This window comes from Ahaetulla prasina, chromosome 2 (genome assembly GCF_028640845.1).
Source record: "Ahaetulla prasina isolate Xishuangbanna chromosome 2, ASM2864084v1, whole genome shotgun sequence".
Taxonomy (NCBI): Eukaryota; Metazoa; Chordata; class Lepidosauria; order Squamata; family Colubridae; genus Ahaetulla; species Ahaetulla prasina.
The window spans coordinates 8,898,360-8,916,290 of NC_080540.1; the positions used below are offsets into that span (position 1 = coordinate 8,898,360).

The following is a 17,931-nucleotide window of genomic DNA, read 5'->3' on the forward strand; positions in this document are numbered from 1 at the left end:
CGTTTTTTTCTGCCAGAAGACAGATGCATCTCCGAGTCTGGAGCTTTTCAGGCTATGGAAGGAGCACTCCCCTCAAGCCCCCAGAAACTTTTTCTGTGGCTTTTTTGGGGGTCTCAACTTCAGCCTGAATGCTCATCTCTCCCTCTTTGCCCGAGGGAGGATACATTTTTGAGACTTTATTGCCCATTTTTCTGAAAAAACAAGCCAAAGAAGTCTCAAAAACAGACCAAAAAGCCCCCCAAACAGGCCGAGAAAAGCCTCAAAAACGGGCCCCAAAAGCCAAAAAAAACATGCCAAAAAAGCCTCAAAAATGGGCAAAAAAAGGCCTGAAAACAGGGTGTACAGAGGCAAAAAAATGGCTGGTGGGTGGGCGGGGCATTGGCAGTATTCAGTCTATAAGACACACAGACATTTTGCCTCCTTTTGGGAGACAAAAAAGTGTATTTTATAGTGTTAAAAATACGGTAATCCAGCACTTTTTTAAAAAATAGCTATTGAGGACCTTTGGGATGTTCAGTTGTATAGGTAGTCCTCACCATTTGTTCCCTGAGCCTTCAAAGTTACAGTGACACTATAAAAGCAGATGGACGCCTGGTCCCAAAATCTGTGTCCATCGTAGCGCTTGTTCAGTGACCTGAACAAGTCAGCAATTCCTGTGGTTATGAAGGTGCAGGAAAAGGAGAGACACCAATTTGGGTTCTGCCAACCGTTGCACATTTATGATGGCTACAGCATCCCACACTCATTATCCCCGTTTGTGACCTTCTCAGCTAGATTCTGATAAGCAAAATTAGTAGAGATGCTGGCAGGAAATTGCAAGTTGCAGTTTGTGAAATTGCCTTTAACAGCCCACAGGGATTTGCTTAACTGCAGAGGAACAGATGTAAGTTGGCACTGTTGTATGACATCCTGCTTCATGACCGGCTGCTTAATGACACTGAAGCCAGTCCCAATTGCACTCAGTAAGTCAAGACTGCTTGAATTGAGATGTCACCCGAAGGGGTTGTAGACAGTAGCTTCTTCTCTTATTTGCAGCTGAGGACTTTCATGAGCAAAACTGGTGCTTCAAACCTTACAGAGACTTTCGGCATAATTTCCTCAGTTAAAGCTCCCGCAAAGTAGAGGATACGAAACTCAAGGATACATTGCATGAAAGATCAAGGAAGGTTATTTTTCATTCAGAAAAAGATGGAAATATATGGAAGTTAGGGGGAACTAAAATGCCTTATTGGACAGAGCATATAGGATACAGGCCTTGCACTGAGAAGAAGCAAACGGCTTTAATCAAAACACCACTAAACAATAGATCACACATATTTTTGACCACAAGAATATCCATTGTGGAAAAGCTCCATAGATTTGCCTATTGTAGAAAAAGCACAGATTACAAATTATAGCTGATTAAGCAAGAAGATCCAAACTGGAGAAAAGCCATACAAATTATCTGAATATGCCAAAAGGTTTGCTCAGAACAGCAGGACAGAAGCTATACGAGTGCTCCCAATGTGAATACTTTAGTGAGGATGGCAATGTGATACATCACAGGACGCCCATCACATAAGAGTGTCCAAATTGTGCAAATGTTTCATTGGAAATTACCACCTCATGAGACAACACAGAACTCACACAGGAGAGAAACCCTTTGAATGTCCTGATTGTGGGAAAAGTTTCAGTCGGAATTGTAAGCTGGTGACACACCAGAGGATACACACAGGAGAGAAACCCTTTGAATGCTTTAACTGTAGGAAACTTTTCAGTCATAAATTCAGCCTTTTGACACACCAGAGGACTCACACAGGAGATAAACCATTTGAATGTCCTGATTGTGGGAAAAGTTTCAGTCACAATTCCTGCCTGGTGAGACACCAGAGGACTCACTCCAGGGAAAAACCATATCAGAGTCCAGATTGTGTGAAAAGTTTCCTTTGGAATTCTGAGCTGGTGAGACACCGGAGGACTCACACAGGAGAGAAACCATATGAGTGCCCAGACTGTGGGAAAGATTTCAGTATTAGGACTAGCCTTCTAAATCATGTGCTTATACACATGGGAGAAACCATTTAAGTGTCCCAAGTGTGGACAGTGCTTCAGGAAACATGGATTTTCCAAAGTGAGGAGTGATGACCTAAAGTGACAAGTGAATTCAAGTGGCTTGAATTTTATGTCCAGCTGAGAAATTCTCTCTTCAATTTGACTACAAAGAATTTGCTTGATTGTTTTTGTCATCAAATATATCATAGTATTAGATGGGAAGGAGGAAATAAAAAATTGGAACGTTAGTTTGATAATGGCTATCTGGCTGGCCATCAGCAACAGAAGTCGCTGGGTATTTCTGTAACCATTGGGACAATGGAATGCAAAGCTTTCTTCCCAACACATGGGAGACTTTCCCTGTTCTTTCACCTCTCTCCCAGGACTCCTTAATTTGTTTCAAAAATTCCTTCAATTATTATTTGTAGCAACATTATTTGTAGCAGTGAAAGTGATATTTTAGCTATGCAGATGGATTTTGCTGGGATTGGAAGACACCAAAGAATTCCAAGATTGTTTATTTCATCAACAAGATCCAAAAAGACAGGTTACAATGTTTTTTAGTAGGTCACATTGCATCTGATCCCTTTGAAGGATACTCAGTGACCAGGAGCAGTTCAGACTGGCTATGGAGAAACCAAGATGTAACTCAGTGGTTTGTCTGGATAATCATTGGGGATTTTCCATGACTGAGAATAGGATAGGATAGGATAGGATAGGATAGGACAGGACAGGACAGGACAGGACAGGACAGGACAGGACAGGACAGGACAGGACAGGACAGAATAGAATCCAATCAAACCAATCCAATCCAATCCACCATACCATTTCTATGGTTTTGAGTGTGTTCAGTTCCAGATTGTTCTGGTCGCACCACGAGGCTAGTTGTTCAACCTCCCATCTGTATGTGGATTCATGGTTGTCTCGAATAGGACCAGTCACTGTTGTATCATCTGCAAACTTTAGTAGTTTAACAGATGGATCGTTTGAGATGCAGTCTTTGGTGTATAGAGAGAAGAGAAGTGGAGAGAGCCCATATCCTTGGGGGAGTCCCTGTGCTAATTGTACAGGTATCTAATGTGATTCTGCTTAGCTTCACCCGCTGCTTCCTGTCTGTTAGGACACTTATGCTAGCTGGTTTAGTTTAGTTAGAAGAATGTCTGGAATGATGGTATTGAATGCTGAACTAAAGTCTACAAAGAGGACCCTTGCTTAGGTCTTTGGAGATTCAAGATGTAGGATGTAGTGCAGAGCCATATTAACAGTATCATCTATCAATCAATATGAGTGGAGAACACAAACTCTATCTCCCTGCTCCTGGCCCAGCACTGTCACCCATCCTATCGAATTTAAATATGTGCAAAATTTCTACAATTTAAATAGTAAAATGTTTAATATGCTTAAATCAGTTTTCCTTTTTCTCTTTCTTTGGTGTCATATTTTAGTGCACATCTTTATCATGCCTCATTTTATTATGGTTAGACATTGGAAACCCTTCTATTGATCCCAAAGCCTCTGAATCTCCCTCAGGGCTATATAAAAATATCAAGCAAAATTAAATAAAGCCAACCTAAGAATCAGAGGGGATGGTCTACATGTCAGGGTTCCAAGTAACAGACCCAATGAAATCAAAACTCTGAGGTCTGAACTCTCCTCAGAGTAATTGTTTATTAGGAATGTCATATTGGCACAGCTGGTGAAAACCAGATTCTGAAGGATCCGAGGTTTTCCCCACCCAAATCAAAACTCAAAGTTCTTGCCCCCAGGTCACACATCCATCATATGGTCCGATCAGGTCACACTCCTCCTTTGGCAGTCTTTGGTCCACACCTTCCCAACACCTGGTGGGGATGTCCTTGGCTCCCATGGGAAAGAATGATGTTATGGCTACAATTCCCCCCAGTTATATCTACCTCCCCCTCACATTCCCACACCAGAAACCAGCCTTGCTGTGGCAGCCCTGAAGATTTCCAAAATGGTTTCAGGGCTGACAGGCTGCCCTGCTCAGCTGAGAAGAAACTCCTGAAAGAGAAAAATAGGTTAACCAGTCTCACCCTGCAGGGGGCCCCTTGGGCTTACTAGGATATTTGTCATGATACTGTTTAATCAACCTGTCTGCAGTTACATCCCAGGTCTTAATCCAGGTAGCGTCAGATAAGGGATATCCCTTCCAGTGGACTAGGTATTGCAAGTGATCCTGATGCAAACGAGAGTCTAAGATCTTTTTTACCTCATAATGGGTTTTCTCTTGTACTAAAATAGGCCTTGGGGTGGCCCAGTGTACTGGCCTTAGCTGAGAGCGTACTGTGGTTTTTAGCAAGCTGCTATGGAACACCGGGTACACTTTCCCTAACAAGCGTTTGAGTCTAAGCTGAACAGTAACAGGATTTATTATTTTCACTATCGGGAAAGGCCCTATGAACATAGGACCTAATTTTCTGCTGGGCAGCTTGAGTTTTAGATACTTCGTTGACAAGTACACTTTGGCTCTGACCTGCAGCTCCTCAGCAAACCTTTTCTTCAGCATTTTGAATGCCCGCTGGCAATCCAAGGACCATGCCAGTGGCTGACGGGGCTGCGGTTTGGAGCCCCCCCACCCCGTCTTCAACAGTTCTTTCAGGGGCAGTGCCACTTTTGCAAAAGCTGGGATGAACTGCCTGTAGAAGTTGGCAAATCACAGGAAACTGAAGCTGTTTATGGGTGCGTGGGGGTTGCTAGTCTAGCACCACTTTCATTTTTCCCGGGTCCATTTTGATTTCCTCATTTGACACTCGGTAGACCAGGTAGTCTAGGGACATCTTGTGGAACTTGCATTTTGACAGCTTAGCATATAGTTTAGCTGTTAGGAGTTTCTTTAGGACTTGGCGTACCAGTTTAATGTGCTCCTCTAGTGTTTCACTGAATATGAGACTGTCGATCAAATAGACTAGGACGCCCTGGTAAAGGTGCTCATGTAACACCTCATTAATTAGCTGCATAAAGACTGCAGGGGCTCCCTGTAGGCCGATTGGCATCACTTTAAACAGGAAACTGCCCAACGAGCAATTAAAGGCTGTTTTCCATTCATCTACTTCCTTGATCTGCACCTGGTAGTAAGCCTCTCTCAGGTATAGCTTGGTAAACACCTTTGCCAAGTGGCTTAGTGTGTCCTTCATTAGGGGCAGGGGGTAGGTGTTTTCTACACACACTGCGTTTATTCCTCTAAAATCAACTCAAAGCCTCATCAGCCCATCTTTTTTCTGTTAGAAAAGCACCGGGGCAGCCACTCTAAACTTGGCCGGTTGTATGAACCCCCCTCGCCAGGTTGATGTCGATGTATTTCCTCAGCTCGTCCATCTCCCTAGGGGTCATGGAATACATCTTTGGCTTGGGCAACTCAGCCCCAGGTACTAATTCTATAGTGCGGTTGGTGGGTCAGGGTGGTGGTGGTGGTAGGTGTTGCATTCTTGTTCGCTGAAGATGTCAGCCAAGTCCCAGTACGCTGGGAATTTGGGGACAGCCCGGTGGGGAGTCAGTGACGGCTACCACTTTCTCAATGGACCTGGGGATGTGTGGCAGTGCCGCCAGGTGAGCCTTGTCAGTAGGGCAGGGTGGCAACGGTCCTACCCCATCTTCAGCTTCCTATAGCCATCTTCCCACGTGATGGCAGGGCCCCACATGTCCAGCCATGCTAGGCCCAGGATGACGGACTCTGTCATTTTTGGTATCACTATGAAGCGAGTGAGCTCCCAGTGACGGCCCATTTCAAGCCTCACTGGTTCAGTGACCAGGGTGGCTGGGGCACCGCCTATTAGTGTCCCATCGACTTGCTCAAAGTTCATGGGGCGCGCCAGGGGCATCGTGCTTATCCCTAGTCTGGACTGTGGGAATGATGACCAAGCATCTGGTGCACCCAGAGTCTATGATGGCCTCTATTTCCCTTTGGGCTCCCATCCTGGGAACCACTATTTGTGACCTTATGGTGAAGGGGCGGATGGCGACACCATTGGGTCATCTTTGCTACTCTCATTGCTGCCGCTCACAGTGGCTGATGGAGCTTCTAGGTCTGGAGTTTCACCCCCCTTTTCAGGGGAGGGGGGAAACCTCAACTGCCTTCCCGGCGAATCTTGCCTTGTTCGCTGACTTGCATGGGGTTCTCTTCACTTTAGATCCTGCCTGCCACTTGGGGGGACAGGCGCTGGGGCTAGGCCCTTGGATGCTCAGCAACCTTGCTGGCCACATTTGAAGCACTTGATGGCTGCAGGTGAGGTCTGCCTGGGCTCTTCTGGCTGCCTCATGGCAGTGTGGCAGCCTAAGGCCCTTTTGGGGTTTTTTGTTCTGCTGCAGCTTTTCAGTGCAGGTGGATGTCAAGGTCCATGGCCATCGCTATTCAGTACCATTCTTGTATGCGTTCAGGAACCCCTTGGAAGCCACAGGCTTGGCGGTGGTCCTGGTCCAGGATCTCCTTGAAGTGATGGACCAGGAGATGTTCTGGCTAGTCTCTCAGTTTTCCTGCCACTCTTCGGAATTCCCATACTAACTCCTTCATGGGGTGGCCCTTTTGCTTGAGGGCAAAAGGATTACTCTGCCTCTTGCCCATGGACTGTGTCTTCAAACCAGGGCCTTAGCAGCTGCAGGAATTTGTCGGTGTCCTCAAGTTCAGGGGCCTCCTTGTCATGCAATTGAGCCACCCACTTGGCTGCTTCGCCCTCCATGTTGTCAGTGATGGCTGAGATCACTCCAAGCCTGGATTGCTGTGCTGTTTCAAAGCATCCACTGAAGCTTCATCTAGTGCTGGGGTTTGTGGTCCTTCCTTCTTCTTTTTCTCTCCCTCCCTTCCCTTCCCTCCCTCTCTCTCTCTCTCTCTCTCTCTCTCTTTCTTTTCTTTCTTTCTTGTCTCCCTTCTCTCTCTCTCTCTCCCCCCCCTTCCTCCTTCCCTCTCTCTTTCTAAGGCTAGGATACCCACCTGAAACAAAACCCTTTGGATGAAGCCGGCTTCTGGCTGCCATCATTGGCAACTAGCCGACTGGCTGGCGGCTAACTGTCCCAGGAGACAAAAAGCCCGGGACTAACAGTGTGGCGTCAAATGGGCTATGCCAAAGCGTGTGGGACAGAGGAGCCATGGCTGATTGGTCATGGTGAATGGACGGGGGCATGTCATCCAAGGAGAAAAGCTAGAGGAGAATTCCTCAAGGCGGAAGCCTGGCAGAGAAGCAGGCACGGCCAAGGGTAGGAGGTGAAAAGTCCCATCCTCAGCCCAGTATAATTCTTGGGCCGCTGGCAACTTCAAGGGTTGTGGATTCACTGGTATTCTGAAGCTGCTCCCTGAGCCATTTCCCCAGTGGTGAAGCCCTTGGGTGGACAGCCAGGGCACATAATCCTTGGGCCAGGTACCTAGTTGGTGCTCAACCTCTGCCATTGTGGCTTCCACTTGCTCCACCACAGTGGGGTATCCAAGGCTTCTGGAGCTGTCCCCGCAGTCTTCTCCAGTCCCCGCAGCTCCGCTGGTACCGGTGAACTTCTCCATCTTCCCTGAGTCTTCCCACTGCTAAGTTTCCTGGGTAAGCGTCCAAAGCTTAGGACCCCAGAGAGCTGCCCTGCAAGCACAGGGAGCTTCTTTATTGTTTTTATTTGGAAAGTCGGGTTAGTGTCAGGATTCCAAATAACACACCCAACAAAATCAAAACTCTGAGGCCTGAGGTTTCCTCAAAGTAAAAATTTATTAGCATGCCATATTGGCACAGCTGGTAAAAAACTGACTCTGAAGGACCTGAGGTTTTTGCCACCCAAATCAAATCCCAAAGTTCTTGCCACTGGGTCACACATCGATCGCATGGTCCAATCAGGTCACAGTCCTCCTTCAGTTGTCTTTGGTCCACACCTTCCAAATACTTGGTGGGGACGTCCTTGGTTCCCATAGGAAAGAATGTTATTTTGGCTACAATTCCCACAGTTTTCACTACCTCCCCCCTCATGTTCCCACAGCAGCAACTGGCCTTGCTGTGGCAGCCCTGAAGATTTTCAAAATGGTTTCAGGGCTGACAGTACATTTTAGTTACCCTAGAGGAGAAATGTGCATTCACCCAGAATTAAATAAGCTTGTTTGAAACTGAGGGAAGACCAGGGGAAAGAGGGGGGAGGGTGAAAAGTGTAGGCAGCACGTGCATACGTGTGTGCCACCTGTCTCTCTGGAGCGTCTTGCACGCAGTGGCCCTCGCGAGCGACATTTAAAGAAAAGGATGTTTTTGGTGCACAGAGGTGCAACCTCATGAGATGCAAGAGGCAGAGGCAGAGGCAGAGGCCTCCAAATAAGGTTCCTTTTAAACTGAAGCCCTTTTTTCTGAACCATTGCTTCCCAAGCTTGTCCTTCCTACAACCCGGCCCACCTCTCAGGTTCACTCACACTCAAGTGCCCATTGCTCCCAGTACTGCTATCAGAGGTTCCTGCTTCTTGTTCTCCGGTGGCACGCTCCATGGTGCTCCAAAGTCTGCCGCCATTGCCTCATCCCTCACAGAGAAGCTGAGATGTGGTGGGCAGAGGGCTGAGGGTGAAGTTGTACACCTTCCCCCCACCCCGGAATGTGGGTAGACCCTGAAGTCGCTGAAGCCAGGGTTGGTAGGGATGGGTGGTGGTCATTCTGTTCACTGGCTGCCAGCAAAGATAAGGCTGTCAGCAGGAGAAGGAGACCCACCCTGGGCCCACCATGCATGGTTGAAGGGTGCAGGCTGCCTCAAGGGAGAGGGGAAGGCTTGACCACCTTTCGGGCCCAGCTCTTGCCTTCCGCGGAGCCTCCAGATGGCTGCTGCCCATTAGCCCCCCCCCTGCCTCGGGTCTCTTAACCAGCCCACAATGGGGATGCACTGCTTCCTGGCCAGCTCAGCCAGCGGGTAGGGAAGCAGGTGGAAGCGCTGGGGCCAAGTGCGCTGCAGTGCGGTGAGGTATGCATGTGCAGCCCTGAGACATTCGCCTGCCTGCCAGGAGCGCCGCCACCAGGTACTGTTGGGATCTGAAGGTCAGGGTGCTCAGCCTGATGAGGCTGATATTTATATATTGTAATATTTATATTATGTAATATACTTTTTATTTTTTCACATCATTTCAAACCACTTTATAAACAAAGTTCCACTTTTCTTTGAATCTTATAGACAAAGAAGATGGCAATAAGAGCACTCGGAACAACTGAGCATAACAAGCAATGTTGAAAAGGGAAGAAAATCAAGCCAGAAATCAAAATATTTTCCATTTCCTTCAGAAAACCACACAATTCTCCTCCTCCTTTTGTTAGACAAAAGAGAGAAAACCAAGAAAGAATAAGCAGATTATGCAGAACTCAATGATATATTACATGAAAAGTGAAGGGAGATTATTTTTCAAACAGCAAAAACGAGAAGTATCTAGAAGTCAGTGGGGAGGAAAAGGTCAATAAGGAAAGTCACTTAGAGCAGACAGGAATGCAGGCCTCTCCCTGTGAGGAAGAAAACGGCTTGAATGAAAGCACCACTAAACAAAGCATTGTCCATATTTTTGACCTCAAGAATATCAGCTGTGGAAAAGCTCCATAGATTTGCTTATTGTAGGAAAAGCACAAATAGCAAATCACAGCTGATTATGCACAAGAGGAGCCAGAAAGAAGAAATGTCATACAAATTACCTGAATTTGGCAAAAGCTTCAGTCAGAATAGCTGCCTTGTGGTTCATTGAAACAAGCATACAAGAGAGAAGCCATAAAAATGCTCCCAATGCGGTAAACATTTTAGTGAGCATGGCATGTGGTTATATATCAGAGGTCTCACAGCAGGGAGAAAACGTATGATTGTACAGATTGTGTGAAAGTTTCATTAGAAATTCCCAAGTCATGAGACACTAAAGGCCTCACACATAGGAAAGCACCATTTGAATATCCCTTCTGTAAGAAAAGTTTCAGTGAGAATTCCAGTCTGGTTAACTATCCAAGGACTCACACAGAAGTGAAACCCTTTGAATGCCCTGACTCTGGAAAATCATTCAGTCACAATTCCATTCTGGTGATACATCAGAAGATTGACTCCAGGGAGAAACTGTATAAGTGTCTAAATTATGGGGAAAGCTTCATTATCCATCGCATGAGACACCAGAGAACTCACATAGAACAGAAACTCTTTGAATGTCTAATTATGGGAAAACTTTCAGTCAGAATTCCAGCCTGATAATACACCAGAGGACTCACACAGGAGAAAAATGCTTTGAATGTCCTGATTGTGGGAAAACTTTCCGTTGTAATTTCAACTTGGTGACACACTAGAGGAACCACAAAGGAGAAAACCCATTTCAATGTCCTGACTGTGGGAGATATTCCAGTCATAATTCCATCCTGATAATAATACATCAGAGGATTCATTCCATGGAGAAACCCTATGAGTGTCGAGAATGTGGGAAAGGTTTCATTAGAAATTCTCACCTTGTGCGACACCAGAGGACTCACACAGGAGAGAAACCCTTTGAATGTCTTATCTGTGGGAAACGTTTTAGTGATAATTCCAGCCTAGTGAAACACCTGAGGACTCACACAGGAGAGAAACCCTTTGAATGTCATATCTGTGGGAAACGTTTTAGTGATAATTCCAGCCTAGTGAAACACCAGAGAACTCACACAGGAGAAAAACCTTTTGAATGTCCTGATTGTGGAAAACGTTTCATTAGAAATTCCCACTTCATGATACACCAGAGGATTCACACAGGAGAGAAACCATTTGAATGTCCTATCTGTGGGAAAAGTTATAGTGATAATTCCAGCCTGGTGAAACACCAAAGGACTCACACAGGAGAAAAACCTTTTGAATGTCCTGACTGTGGGAAAAGATTCAGTCAGAATTCCTACCTGGTAATACACCAAAGGAGTCACACAGGAGAGAAACCCTTTGTATGTCCTGACTGCGGAAAAGTTTTAGTGATAATTCCACCTTGTAGTACATCAAAGGATTCACACAGGAGAAAAACCCTTTGAATGCCCTGTTTGTGGGAAAAGTTTCAGTCACAATACTAGCCTGATGAATCACCAGAGTACTCATACAGGAGAGAAACCTTTTGAATGTCCTGACTGTGGAAAAGGTTTTAGTCAAAATTCCCACCTGATGAGACACCAGAGGACTCATCCAGGAGAGAAACCCTTTGAATGTTCTGATTGTGGGAAAAATTTCAGTGAGGATTCCTATCTGGTAATACACCAGAGGACTCACACAGGAGAAAAACCCTTTGAATGTTCAGTTTGTGGGAAAAGTTTCAGTCAAAATTCGTACCTCATGAACCACCAGAGGACTCACACAGGAGAGAAATCCTTTGAATGTCCAGATTGTGGGGAAAGTTTCATTAGAAATTTCCACCTCATGAGACACCAGAGTACTCACACAGGAGAGAAACGCTTTAAATGTCCTGACTGTGGAAAAAACTTCAGTCAGAATTCCCATCTCATGAGACACCAGAGGACTCACACAGGAGACAAACCCTTTGAATGTCCTGACTGTGGGAAAAGTTTCAGTCAGAATTCCCACCTCATCAACCACCAGAGTACTCACACAGGAGAGAAACCCTTTGAATGTCCTGCCTGTGGGAAAAGTTTCAGTCGACATTCCCACCTCATGAATCACCAGAGGACTCACACAGGAGAGAAACCTTTTGAATGTCCTGACTGTGGGAAAAGTTTTAGTCGGAATTCCTACCTAGTGATACACCAGAGGACTCACACCATAGAGAAATCTTTCTAATGTTCAGTCTGTGGACATTACTTCCCTTTTGCACACAAGGAAATTCACATGAGACAAAAGTTTAGAGAAGGCTTGAATTTCGTTTGTGATCTCCCATTCACAAAGTATAGGTGAGAAACTGACTGTTTGAATTCTGGCCTGATTCTTTTTACTCAAACTTTTCTCAGGATTAAACTTGTAGGTGGAGAGAAAAGGAAAGGGGAAGTACTAAGTACCATTTTCTGGTTATTGGCAGAATCTTCTGGATACATCCTTTTGCAGAAGTAGTGGAATTTCTCAAAAAGAAATTTTGGATAGTGCTTTTTTATGTTGATTATGGACCCACATGTGGAGTTTCAGTCTTCTAGCTTGGTTTCAGCCAGATTTTAACCCCAAAAATTCCCAGCCAGCATAAAAATAGTCCTCTAGATAGAACTATTATGTGCCTTGTAATTATGGTTGCATGTTGCAATGACTGTTCAGTGAGACTGCTGTCCTTAACTACCCAAATCCCCCTGCTTCCCTGAAACAGCCATTAATTGAATGTGCAAGTTGCTAAGTAGAATAATGGCTTCCTCAGCACTGGGGAAAACTCTTGGAAGCCTAGCGCAGGGCCAGGCTTGCCTGCTGTAGGCATTCCTAGGCCTCCCCCAACCTACAAGACACCCTGTGCTCTGCTTTCTAACCCTTGTTTCCACTCAACCCTTCACTCCACCCCAGGGTCCCTGTTGTGACCCAGGCCCAGTAGGTAGTAGGAAACTCAGTCAGTGTAAAAGCAAACAAACTTTATTCGAACCGCTGAGAATTACTTCATTTTCATCGTAGTTCAACTAAATTAAAGCAAATTCCTCACGATCAGTCCTATCACCAACCTTGGTCCAATTAGGCAAACTGCCAAAGGCCTTTCTTGGCACAAGTTCAGAAGACACAGATACAAAATAAATGCAAGAAGATGAAGCTATCAACGTTGTTTTCCAGCAAAGCCCAAATGCTGTTGCTGGTCTTTTAAGCCTTATGGGAGGGGCCAATCATCTCTTGGCCCTAATCCCAAGTCGTCCTCTTTGCTTGAGCTGCTCTTGCCTTCTGGCAGCTCTTCTCATGCATGCATTAGGAACAGGGCCCTCCTGTTCCTCTGCCTCACTACTGTCCATCTCTGGAGGCTCTGGAGTCTGCACCTCACTCTCCAATGACCCTGGCCCCACCTCAGCCTTCGACACAGAGCCCTCATCAGGCATTCCCCAGCCTCCAGGACTGGCCCACACGCTTTCTCAGCCTCATCTCTGTCCAACTCCATTGCCAGCTCCGCAGGCTGCTGGCAGAACACAAGAGTCCCCTTACACCTGACTCTCATCCCACCAGATCTCCCATCCTCCTCTTTGATCTCATGTTGGGGAGGGAGGGAAGGCCACACATCCTTGGGCCTCATGACTGTGTCCTGGAAGCCGCCACCATTTTCAATGAGCCCTGAATTTGTCCCTGGGCCATGCGGTGGATTTATGGAAGTGGTTGCCATTTTGCCACACTGTCTACGCTGTCATGCAGAAGAGGGACAAACCTCTCTATTTTGCTATGTTAACATGAGAAAAAAATGTACAATAGAAAACATTTCATTTTAAAAAATGAATTATGTTAGAATGATCAGAAGCATTTGACATGTAAAAAGTGGGTATTGTCAGTGTTGCTATGAACATTAGGGCAAGGCAGGATGCTCAGATTTGCCTCATACTGTGAGATGAGCAGTGATAAAATTTAATAATAAATGAATTTAACAATAAAAAGACAATGTAAAGCTCATTTCCCAACTCTTGCTCAGTGATGAGGACTCCACACATACAGTGGGTTTTTAATGCACTACTATTATTAACTTGTAATATCTCTCTTGTGTATTCTGCATCACTGTCTTTCTCAGCTTCCCTTCTTCATTATAAATTTAGAATTTCAGTTTCAGATTCACACAGGAGAGAAACCTTATAATTGTCCAGATTGTGGGAAATGTTTGACTGGAATTTTGAACTGGTGATACACCAGAGGACTCACACAGAAGAGAAACTGTATGAATCTTCAGTTAATGGGGAAAGTTTCAGTCAGAATTCCAATCTGGTGATACACCAGACAGATACACCTTTGAATGTCCTATCTGTGGGAAAGGTTTTAGTGATAATTCCAGCCTGGTGAAACACCTGAGGACTCACACAGGAGAGAAACCCTTTGAATGTCATATCTGTGGGAAACGTTTTAGTGATAATTCCAGCTTAGTGAAACACCAGAGAACTTACACAGGAGAAAAACCTTTTGAATGTCCTGATTGTGGAAAACATTTCATTAGAAATTCCCACTTCATGATACACCAGAGGACTCACACAGGAGAGAAACCCTTTGAATGTCCTATCTGTGGAGAAAGTTTTAATGGTAATTCCATGCTGGCGAGACACCAGAGGACTCACACAGAAGGGAAACCTTTTCAATGTCCTGATTGTGGGAAATATTTCATTAGAAATTCCCACCTCATAATACACCAGAGGACACACACAGGTGATAAACCCTTTGAATGTTTTATCTTTGGGAAAAGTTTTAGTGATAATTCCAGTCTAGTGAAACAGCAGACAACCCAACTTTCAATGTCCTGATTGTGGGAAACATTTCAGTCGGACTTTCCACCTCGTGATACACCAGAGGACTCGCACCATGGAGAAACCTTTCAAATGTCCAGTCCGTGGACTTTACTTCAAGCATAAACCATCCCTTATTGCACACAAGGAAATCCACGAGGCAAAAGTTGAAGAGTTTAGAGGAGGCTTGAATTTCATTTTTGATCTCCCATTGAAAGTGTACGTGAGAAATTGATGGTTTGAATTCTGGCCTGATTCTTTTTACTCAAACCTTTCTCAGGATTAAACTTGTAGGTGTAGAGAAAAGGAGAGTGGAAAATGGCTAACTGCCATTTTTTGGTTATCAGCAGAATCTTCTGGATACATCCTTTTGCAGAAGTAGTATAATTCCTCAAAAAGAAATTTTGGATGGTGCTTTTGTATGTTGATGATGGTCCCACATGTGGCGTTTCAGTCTTCTAGCTTGGTTTCGCCCATATTTTAACCGCAGAAGTCCCGAGCCAGCATAAAAGTAGTCCTCAAAATACAACTAACATGGGACCTGCAATTATGGGTGCATGTTGCAATGGCTGTTCAGTGAGACTGCTTTTCTTAACTACCCAAATCCCCCTGCCCTCCCTGAAACAGCCATTAATTGAATGTGCAAGTCGCTAAGCAGTACATTGGCTACCTCAATGCGGGGGGAAACTCTTGGAAGCCTAGCACAGCGACATGATGATGCTTGTCTGCCGTAGGCCTCCCTCAGCCTCTCCCACCCTCCAAGACACCTTCCTTTTTAAAAAAAAAGTTTATTTTATTTTATAGATAAACATACAATACATAATCAATCATTCAGTGTATCATCTGAGTGCATCTTTTGTGTCTTCTTACTCCTCCAATATTTATCATTTCTTAATATCATTTCATTTATTATAAGATTTCTCTCACATTTCTTTCTGTTCTATTAATACATTTATCTATCTTCTTTCTCCTCTTTCTTCATTACAACATTGCCCTATATATATCTCTTCTCCGACCAATAATAAAATTGCCCCCATATTTTAAAAATTCCGATTCCTCTCTTTCTTTAAGTGTCAAAGTCAATCTATTCATTTCTGCACAATCCAATATTTTCTTAATTATTTCTCCCTCCATAGGGATTTTCTGTGCTTTCTAGCTTTGCGCAAATACTATCCTTGCTGCAGTTATAACATGTACAATCAAATATATATTTTCCTTACTAAATTTCTCTGGCAAGATATCCAATAGGAACAGGTCAGGTTTTTAATCTATATGTTGAATCATTTCTTCTAACCATGTTAGAAGATTTCTTGTTTCTGGACATGTCCACCACATATAATATGATCCTGGTATCTGATGACATTTCCAACAGTTTGCAGATTTATCTTTAAACATTTTTGCTAATTTTTCAGGTGGCATGTGCCATCTATAAAACATTTTATATTGATTCTCCTTATATGCTGTGGACATTGCTAATTTATAATTCCTTTCTTATAGGTGCTGCCATTTATCTAGCTCAATTGAATATCCGAATTTTTTTGCCCAGGCTATCATTGTTTCTTTTACTTGTTCTTCTTCTAATTCAATACTAAAGAAATAGTTATATATTTTTTAAATCATTTGTTCATCTCTTCCTGTGAGTATCTTTCCAGTTCTGTCATTTCTAAATAAAAACCATATCATTTACCATTATACATATATTTTCATATTCCAATTCTAATATTTTTCTGTGCCGCTTCCCATAAAATTCTTCCTGTTTATCATTTGGTGCATATAGCGCTATGAAGAGTATTTGTTTAAAGTTCATTCTTACTTCCACCATCAAAATCCTCCCTTCCTGTGCTCTGTTTCCTATCCCTTGTGTCCCCTCGGCCCTTCGTTCCTCCCCAGGGTGCCCAGAGGCCTCTCCTTCCCCCAGGGATCTCCTCAGAGTGTTTGCAGTATGACTATTATTTTGAGACAACCCAGGAGCAAAATACAGGACGCAAAGGTTTGTCTTACAAAACAGCGGTTTCTATACAAAACAAGTGGTTTATATCCTTACGACTGACTCACACCCCACCAGACCTCACACCCTCCACCGCCTTACCTTTTGAATATCTCCGATCCTCAAGCCTTGAATTTCATTTGTGATCTCCCGTTCAAAGTGTAGGTAAGAAAATGACAGTTTGAATTCGGGCCTGTTTCTTTTTACTCAAACCTTTCTCAGGATTAAACTTGTAGGTGGAGAGAAAAGGAAAGTGGAAAATGGCCTGACTCCCATCTACTAAGCCTCACATCCTCCTCCTCCTCACCTTTTGAAGATCTCTGATCCTCATTTTGGGAAGAGAGGGAAGGACACGCATCCTTGGGCCTCATGACTGTGTCCTGGAATCAACCACCATTTTCAGTGATCCCTCGGTTTGTCCCTGGGCCAGGCGGTAGACTTTTGGAAGTAGCTGCCATTTTGCCACACAGTCACGTAGAAGAGGGACAAACTTTTCTGTTTGGCTACCTTAACATGAGGAAAAAAAATTGTACAATAGAAAATGCCTCATTCTTAAAAATCCATTATGTTAGAATGGTCAGAAGCATTTAACATGTAAAAAATGGGTATTGTCAGTGTTGCTATGATCATTAGGGCAAGACAAGATGCTCAGATTTGCCTCAATCTCTGAGATAGGCAGCGATAAAGTTTAGTAATAAATGAATGTAATAATAAAAAGGTAATATAAAGCTCATTTCCCAACTCTTGCTTAGTGATGAGGACTCCACATATACAGTGGATTTCTAAGGCATTACAATGGTTAACTTGTAATCTGTCTCTTCTGCATTTTGCATCTCTATGACCAATCTGTCTTCCTCAGTTTCCCTTCCCCTCATAATTTCAATTTCAACCATACATGGGTCCATGCACTCTGTGATGATATGAGCTGCAGTTGGGTTTCTGGCTCTTAAATTTATTTGTTGCATCGCTATCTGCTCCAGTCCTACATTCTATGAAAGAATGACCTTTCATTAGGCACAGGTAAAAATTGTGCCTTCTAAAAAATTAGAATGGCTGAATTGGATCTGTTTTGATGGGCATTCTTCTCAGATACAGGGATGTCCATCACTGCCAGTCTAGGAGAAGGATATTAGGACATTTGAAACTGGACAGTTAAGCTACAGTTCCCCTTGTAACTTCACAACCTCTAAAGCAGCCATTGGTTATGCCAGTGGATTTGTAGCTTTAGAAAACCACCATTACAGAGGATCTGTCTGACTTCCCTGATGATTCTCCGAATTCTGAATTGGATTCAATAGACATCGTGAAAGTTGAGGTCCCCATGATGGAGACAGACACTTCTTGGGAAGAGCTTAGACTCAAAACCTTCCGTTTGGGAGAGAGCCATCCATTTGTGTGTGCTCATAATCCCAAACGCCTCCATCAGTCCCAGAGGAAGGGGAGCTCCCAGAGCAGAAATATCTCACCACGATCCTTCACATCCTTCTGGTTCACCCACCAGCTGGATAGGAGAACAATTATTTCCTCCCCATGATGCTTCCAGCAAATGACATCCAGTGCAAATGGCTTTTTTCTGAGTATAATACAGATAGTCCTCACTTACCA

General features: G+C 44.2%; 1 protein-coding gene and 1 pseudogene across 1 annotated transcript in view; both read left to right on the top strand.

Moving 5' to 3' along the window:
* Positions 1 to 17,931, top strand: part of LOC131193496 (zinc finger protein OZF-like) — a 38,227-nt gene that overhangs the window by 6,279 nt on the left and 14,017 nt on the right. The gene's annotated exons all lie outside the window — the stretch shown is intronic.
* LOC131189647 (zinc finger protein OZF-like) lies at positions 9,751 to 17,576 on the top strand (annotated as a pseudogene).